We start from the raw sequence: 9,275 nt of genomic DNA on the forward strand, positions 1-9,275 counted from the left end.
TATATATCTATAGGTAGCTAGCCTATAAAACAAGTATTACTAAGTGTTCGACACCGAAGCTGACTGTTTATCATTTGCCTTGCCACCAGGTCTATCCCGACCATGGTATGTGTTTAGCCAAGATTACACCCACTCGACCTCCAGTCGAGTTTAGCGTTGGGTGGGGTTTGTCAAACCCAGTAGTACTACTCAACAATGACTCGCTATTATCCAATACTAAACGGTTCGATGTGAATGAAGGACTTTAGTTATTGCGTTTGCCACTTAGTCTTTACAAGTGACATATAATTTATACTAACAAAATCTTAAATGCGTTTTCGGAGTATGTTATCTCCCCAAGTGAAAAGCGTTTGAAAACAGTTTAAAAGGGTAAGTGAAACTCACTGTTTGCGAAGTATTCCCAAAATAAATCACCAAAGGATGCGTGTCACATAAAAACTCTCTCTAGCGTTCTAAAACAACAAAGAGATTTTTCTAAGTGTCGGAAATATTATCGAGTCTCTAGACTCGGCACATAATACCTATGCACACAATATGTTTCGTGTTTCGTTTGTGAATCGTGTGTGACTTTAACAAGTACATTTGTGATACGTTGCATGTGTGAGCAATTATTTACGTGTCATGTATTATTAATGTACATCACTAGCAATTACTCCCCGTAAGGGCAATTTGGTCAACACATAACAATTAACTAGAAATTATTCCCCGCAAGGGCATTTTGGTCAAAATACGACAATTAGTTACCAATTATCCCCTGCAAGGGCAATTTGGTCAAAACACGAAAATTAATTAGCAATCACCATGTTTCATGCAACTTTTACAAAATTCAGCAACTAGTTTCTTAACGACAGAATTCTACTTGAACAACTAGTCTATCCCACCGATCATAGCATCACAATTAATTTACCAAAAATCATCAAAAAAGCATGAATGTGTTAGGTTTCCAGAACATATTTTGTTGTATTTTTATTCCATATATATTTCTCACAATGATCAATTTACCACAGCAAACTCACGACAGTCAAATTTATGCGCAACAGAATGTTATTTGAAATTCCCGTTAAACGAAAAATCCAACAAATGCAAGACCACTTGGGTTAGGTTCCTAACTCAACAAGTCAACTTCCAGAAGTGGAACCAACCCAATTGGTCTGGTAGTTCATGAGATATAATATTTACAAAACAACCTAACAGCAGGTCTCACAACTCAGATATGCACAACGTTTTTGTAAAATCATAAATGTTAACTTTTACACGTCCAAAAATTGCAAATTTATATTCTTTAGAAACTAGACACGACCTAGTACACTGTAGTATCAATATTCTCAACTAATTTTCATATTTACACCCTGTTACAGTCAATTGAACATCAACAACACAATCTGTCCAGAAACTGTTTGCAACCAAATTCAACATATTAATCATCTATAGACCATAATCTGTTCATATGACACTCTAGACACCATGACCACTATCCATGCATATCAATTACACCATACATACATGGTTAGGGTTTTATTTGATCTCAAAATCAAAAACACAACAATTAACATGTAATAATATCAATTTTAGTTATCAAATCATCATCAATACATCATCAAATCAAACAAAAATCATATGAACACAATATATGAAATTTTCGGAATCTAGGGTTTGTAATTAACCCATTAAAAATCGAAATTAAGTATAAAGGATGCATAGGATAGTCGTTTATACCTTCCTAGCACTTTAATCTTCAATTGAAAAGCTTGAAAATTGATTGTATGTGTGTGTGTGTGAATGGCCGATCGCAAGAGGGAAGCAAGGGGGGGGGGCTGCCGTCGACTTATGTGAGGGAAAGAGGGAGTGTTAGGGTTTGGTGATTATTATTAATTAATAATAACATATTACACTCAAGTCCCTCAACTTTCAAATGTTACTTTTCTAGCTTAATTAACTAATTCTAGCACCTTGAGTTAACGTTTATAACAATGTTATCACATAACACATAAGTCTAACACATAATTATCACATAATTATTGTTTTGACGTTTTTCGTTTATTCACCAATTGTTTGCGTTTCGGTGCAAATTCCCGAAAGACTACACATGTAGTAATTGTCAAGCGTCATTTAAACCCTAGTTTAAATGTAATGAGGTGTGCGTTATAGATTCAGTAATCTTTAAGTTTAAATTGACGGAGTTGAGTTAACGGAGTTAACCTGAAATTGACGATTGTCACATCATTCCCATGTTAAAGAATTTCCGTCCCGAAAATTGAGTCAAGTCGTGATGAGTATCTGAAAAAGTAAGAAAAATTTTCAGTTTGTCATATCATCCCCTAGTAGAAAGAAATTTCGTCCCGAAATTTAATTCATACCTCCGGTGATTTCTGACGGTTCGACGGGTTTTGCGGTTTCCGGTGTTTGGTTAGCCCTTCAAAAAGGTGAGGATACTTTTTCATCATTTGATCCTCGCGTTCCCATGTGAACTCCGGTCCACGTCTCGAGTTCCAACGAACCTTAACGATTGGAATTTTACTGTGCTTGAGTGTTTTGGTTTCCCAATCCAAAACTTCGACTGGTTCTTCAATGAAGCGTAGTTGTTCATCAACTTGCAATTCGTCCAATGGGACTACTTGGGTTTCATCGGATAGGCATTTCTTCAAATTTGATACGTGAAAAACATTGTGTACACTGCTGAGTTCCGCTGGTAAGTCCAGTCGATACGCCACCGGACCAACGCGTTCCGTTATCCGGTAAGGACCAACATATCGTGGGTTGAGTTTGTTTCGCTTTCCAAAGTGAACCACACCTTTCCAAGGTGAGACTTTAAGTAACACTTGATCGTTCACTTGAAATTCGAGGGGTTTTCGGCGCTTGTCGGCATAACTCTTTTGGCGATCTCGTGCTGCTGCCATGCGGTTTCGGATTTGAACAATCTTTTCCGAGGTTTCGTGTACTAATTCTGGACCAGTGATTTGGCTGTCACCACCTCTGCCCAGCAGAGGGATGATCGACACTTCCGTCCGTACAACGCTTCAAACGGCGCTGCTTTAATACTTGCGTGGTAACTATTATTATACGAAAACTCTACCAAAGGCAAGTGAGGTTCCCAACTTTTTCCGAAATCCAACACACATGCACGCAACATGTCCTCTAAGGTCTGAATAGTTCGTTCACTTTGCCCATCCATCTGAGGATGGTAAGCTGTGCTCATATCAAGGCGTGTGCTTAGGGCACTCTGTAGTAACTTCCAAAAGTGTGAAGTGAAACGAGAATCTCGATCAGAAATGATTGAGACAGACACTCCGTGTCTAGACACCACTTCTTTCATGTAGACGCGAGTCAATCTTTCCATTTTGTCCGATTCCTTAATCGCTAAGAAGTGTGCCGACTTAGTCAACCGGTCAACGATCACCCAGATGGTATCGCATCCCGTCGGTGCCTTTGGTAAACCCGTGATAAAATCATTGAAATGTGTTCCCATTTCCACGTTGGAAGTTCCGGTTGTTGCAGTAGACCAGATGGTTTCTGATATTCTATTTTGACTCTGGCACAAGTCAAGCATTTTCTCACGTAGGTGGCAATGTTGGCTTTCATATTTGGCCACCAGTAAAGTGCCTTTAAGTCATGATACATTTTATCTGAGCCAGGGTGGATAGAATATCGGGACTTGTGTGCTTCGTCCATCACTAGAGTTCTCAACTCTCCGTATCGTGGAACCCAAATCCGGTTCTCAAAATATCGGACCCAGTCCGATTTGGTTTCAAGTTGCTTGTTCATGCCCCGCATGAGTTCTGATGGAAGATTATCATCCTTCAAAGCTTCGAGTTGCGCATCGCGAATCTGATCGGGTAAGCTGGCATGAATCGTGAGTTGCAATGCTCGCACCCGCCTGGGTTTATCGGTTTCTTTTCTGCTGAGGGCGTCGGCCACTACATTGGCCTTGCCAGGGTGGTACTTGATGGCACAATCATAATCTTTAAGCAGCTCGACCCAACGACACTGTCGCATGTTCAGCTCCTTCTGATCATAGATATGTTGGAGACTCTTGTGGTCGGTGTAAATGGTAAACTTGGTACCGTACAAGTAATGCCTCCATATCTTAAAAGCAAACACCACAGCTCCGAGTTCCAAATCATGGGTCGTGTAGTTCTTCTCGTGAACCCGTAGTTGTCGAGAGGCATAAGCTATAACCTTCTCGAGTTGCATCAGCACGCAACCAAGACCTTGTATCGATGCGTCACAGTGTACCTCGAAATTCTCCGTTCCCTCGGGGAGGGCTAGAATAGGGGCGCTGCAGAGTTTGGTTTTCAATAGTTGAAAAGCGGATTCTTGCACGTCTCCCCAATTGTACTTAGTACCCTTGTGAGTCAAAGCGGTGAGGGGTTGAGCAATCTTTGAAAACCCTTCGATGAAACGCCGGTAGTAGCCGGCCAGTCCTAGGAATTGCCGCACCTCAGTCGGAGTCTTAGGTGCTTCCCAGTTTTTGATGGCCTCTACCTTACCGGGATCGACATGGATACCGTTCTCGTTGATCACATGCCCTAAAAAGTGAACCTCGCGAAGCCAAAATTCGCATTTCGAGAGTTTAGCATACAGTTGTTCCTTCTTCAATAATTCCAGAATTACCCTCAAGTGTTCTTCATGGTCTGCCTTGTCCTTGGAATAGACCAGGATATCGTCAATGAACACAATCACAAACTTGTTGAGGTATGCCTTGCATACTCGATTCATGAGATCCATAAATACGGCTGGTGCGTTGGTTAAGCCAAAAGGCATAACCGAAAACTCGTAGTGACCATACCGTGTTCTGAAAGCCGTCTTTGAAATATCTTCCTCGCGCACTCTTAGTTGATGGTAACCGGACCGCAAATCGATCTTCGAGTTATAACTCGATCCTTGGAGCTGGTCAAACAAATCATCAATTCGAGGTAAAGGATAACGGTTCTTGACCGTCTCCTTGTTCAACTCCCGGTAGTCGATGCACATGCGGAAAGTCCCGTCATTCTTTCGGACAAACAAGACAGGGGCTCCCCATGGCGATGAGCTAGGTCGGATAAAACCCTTATCCAACAAATCTTGCAACTGGGTTGACAACTCCTGAAGCTCCGCCGGTGCGAGTCGATACGGGGCTCGGGCTATGGGTGATGCACCGGGGGTCAATTCAATTTGGAATTCGACTTGTCGAATAGGAGGGAGTCCGGGCAAATCCTCCGGGAAAACTTCCGGAAAATCTCGCACAATTGGTATATCTTCGATTCGTTTCTCCTCCGCTGGTTTTTCGACAATATGCGCTAAAATTGCCGGATGACCCTTTCGTAGATACTTCTGCGCCTTCATGAGGGTGATAATGCTGGTGGTCATACCGCTTCTCTCGCCTTGAATCGAGATGATCTCACCGGAAGGGGTAGTGATGTGGACTATCTTGTCGTGACATATAATCTCCGCTCGGTTCTCGGATAACCAGTCCATGCCGACAACGACATCGAAACTACCAAGCGTAAAAGGTATAAGGTTGATATCAAAAACATGACCTGACAGTTTCAACTTACATCCCGCAAGTACATGAGTCGTTTCTACAGACTTTCCGTCAGCTAATTCTACAGGAAACTTAGCATCTAACGGGGTTGGAGTTAAGTCTAAGAGTTGACTAAAGGCTTTCGACACAAAACTCCTATCAGCTCCAGTGTCAAACAATACAGAAGCAAAACCATCGTTCACAGGGAACTTACCAGTCACCACGTACGGATCATTGCGGGCTTGACCCGACCCAATAACAAAAACTCTTCCTTTACCATTGTTTCCACCACCACTGCCACTTCCATTACCTCCATTATTATCGTTCTGTTTCAGCTTGGGACAATCTTTTCTGAAATGACCCTCCTGACCACATTCGAAACATCCCTTCATCGTCGTAGGTGGTTTAGGAGCACCCTTTGCCGCAAGGTCTGCCCTACATTCCTTGGCCTGATGACCCATCTTTCCGCATCTCAGACACTTGACACGGTCACACGGGCCAGCATGATGATAGTTACACCTGTTGCACTTCAGGTACTTCCCAGCATAGCCGCTCGAACCCTGCCCGCTACCGTTGTTATTGTTGTTGTGACCCTGATTGTTGAAGCTCCGAGTGAATTCGGGCTTGCGGTAGTGTTGTTGTTGTGGGAGGTTCGAGGATGAGGATCTGGTGTTGTCAAACTTTCTCTTTCCGCTGCTCGGGTTGCTGTTGCTGTTGTTGTCAGTGTTCGGGTTGTCACGGGCTTTAGTGGTTGAACCCCTGGGTGGTAGCGCACCTTGGGTCACTGCCTGATCCGTCAGTTTGTGAGCTAACCGGATCGCTTGTTGAATCGTGGCTGGTCTGGAAGACGTCACCATGCCCTGAATCTGCGGTGCTAACCCATCAATATACATTTCAATCCTCTTACTCGGTGGGTCTCCCATCCGTGGGCACATCACAGCTAACTCGTGAGAACGGGTAGTGTAGGCTTCGATTTCTGAACCCACCATCTTCAATGACCAAAACTCTGACTCTAACTTTACAATCTCCTCTCTCGGACAGTACTCTTCTCGCATCATGTTCTTGAACTCCTCCCAGTTCATAGCGTTAGCCAGTTCCAATCCAAGAATCTGAACGTTCGAATTCCACCAAGTGAGAGCAGAATCTTCAAGTGTTACAGCAGCAAATTTGACCCTACTGGCGGGCGGACAGTTACACATCTCAAACGCCGATTCGGCCTTCTCAGCCCAACGCAGGAAGCCTATAGCTTCCTAAGTGCCCTTAAACGTACTGGGCTTGCAGTCAAGGTAATTCTTGAAGGTACACGTTCCAATTGGACCTCCAGCTTGGTTCTGGACATGCGCGGCTAGAGCGGCCGCCGCGTGGTCATTCAGCAGAGTTTGGAGTTCTACTGCAGTCAGGTTGATGTTACCACGTCCGTGTCCAGCGTTTCTTCCTGCCATTTCCTAAAATCACAGCATAAAATGTTAAACATGAATTTTTCTTTCATATACAACACACCATACATGTAATAAAAAGATAGGTAAGAAAGAAATAAAGAAACAAACATCACATCACAACCATGTAATAATCTAAATAAAAAAATTCATGATTAAAACCATTGTATTCGTTACAAAGTATTTCAAATCAATCCTTAAAATCATAGAAAATAATAGTTTGGATGGAGACAACCCCTCCATCTAGGTGTTATCATCCTTAGATGTCATCGTCTGAGTCTTCATGGGAAATCAAAGAATGGAAGCAAGCCTTGATCGGCTTGGGTGGAAGCGAGGATGAGGCTGAAGCTATGATGGTTGAAGCAGGTGAAGTAGGGACGAGCGGTGTGAAGGGTCTGGATGAAGCTGAAGGTGGGAATGAGGCAACGGTGGAAGGTGGAAGCAAACACATGAACGGGCGATGAAGGATACAAAAGACAAGGCCCAAGCCCGTTTTATTTTGCTTTTATGATGTTTTTATGAACAATTACTATGGTATGTAATAAACAATAGTATTTAGGATAAATGATTCATGATCCTTAAGACAATTGGCGGGGGTGACAAAGGTGGAGGGATCCTCTGTTTGTGGGGATGAAGCCTTTGTTACCCCTGTTTTTAATTTTCCTGCAATTATGAACTGTTAATAACTCTCACTTAACCCGGATGGATGGTCCATCTTTTGCATGGTGAAGTCTGGGTTAAGAATTTTGGATAAGTCCTAGCGGCTTATCTTAATTAATATATAAATCTTTTGACTATTTACTTGTTGTTTAATTTTAAAAGATTGTTAGATATAACTTTAGCATTATTGATAGTTTTGAAAAATAATCTCAAGTAAAAGATTTTCAGGATAAAAGATCTTTATGAAAATTATTCAGGATAAAATATCCTTAAAGAACAAATAGTAGGATAAAATATCTTTAATGGTTGATAAAAATTATATAATAGAATTCTCTCAAAGGGCAAATTTCAGGATAGAATATCCTTAAAATAGGTAAAAAAATTTTGGTAATAAAATAACTTTAAGGGAATATCCTTTTAAGTTGAAATATCCAAACTTATTGCAACCAATATGATACATAAGTTAATTAACAGAGATCATACCAGAAGGTCTAGATAGACCTAAGTTACCAGAAGTATTGAACTCTCAATGATAGCTTTAGGATTCGGGATCCTTATATTTTTGATCTTCACAAAGAACTTAGAAAATCTGTTGCAAATAATTCATAATGCTAACTGGGATCAAACCCATTAAGCTGGGGACAAGCCCAAACAATATACTGGGGACAAGCCCGTGCAACTGGGGACAAGCCTGTGAACTGGGGACAAGCCCGTGAACTGGGGACAAGCCCGTGTAATCTGGGGACAAGCCCAAACTTGAGATAACGTGAAAACGTTATAAACCGGTGGTATGGTACGTCTACCATAAATAGTAGGATCCTCCATATAGTCAAAGACAACGAAATTGTCAGCCACTAAGCGTGTACTGGTCCCGCTGCCCCGAACTTGATGCATGTACGTCTTAAAGTTGTCACACCTGCCTAACACATCACTATACCAAACACAATCATTAGTAAACAAATAACACTGAGGATCACTGATCCTTTATAAACTGTTATGTATCTCAAGGATAATCTATCCGCAAGACAGTTAAGGGTTAAGGATCCTCAGTATAAAAATCATGCCCTAACAACTGCAACTTTTTGACAACTGAAACCAACACCATAATAGTAAAAAATAAGAAAAGAACTCCACAATGCATATTTATTCATATTAGGATTTCAATTGAAATTCCAAGGTTTACAATAGAATTCATGAACCATATTACATAATTAGAATTACATGTAATGTGATTGCTAGGATTGATCGATTGAACATGCGAATAGATTTAAAATGATTGATCAATTAAACCTGATTTAACATGTGACGTGAAGGTGAATCGATTGAATTTGAATCCAATTGAAACTGTGAATCAGATTAAATCTGTTTAGGGGAGACAATTGAATATGTGAATAAGATTCAAAATGTTTAATAGTTACCCATTTAGTCGATTCCTATGGTTATGCGAATAGATTTAAAAATATTGATCGATTGAACCTGATTTAACATGTGATGTGAAGGTGAATCGATTGAATTTGAATCCAATTGAAACTGTGAATCAGATTAAATATGTTTAGGGAAGACAATTGAATATGTGAATAAGATTCAAAATGTTTGATAGTTACCTATTTAGTTGATTCCTATGGTTAGAAGCCCTGAGTTTCAAATCTCTGAATATGAAACTATAAGATTTTAACTAG

This window comes from Bidens hawaiensis, unplaced genomic scaffold (genome assembly GCF_021521415.1).
Source record: "Bidens hawaiensis isolate Kalapana, Puna unplaced genomic scaffold, B.hawaiensis_p1.1 tig00018769_1, whole genome shotgun sequence".
NCBI lineage: Eukaryota > Viridiplantae > Streptophyta > Magnoliopsida > Asterales > Asteraceae > Bidens > Bidens hawaiensis.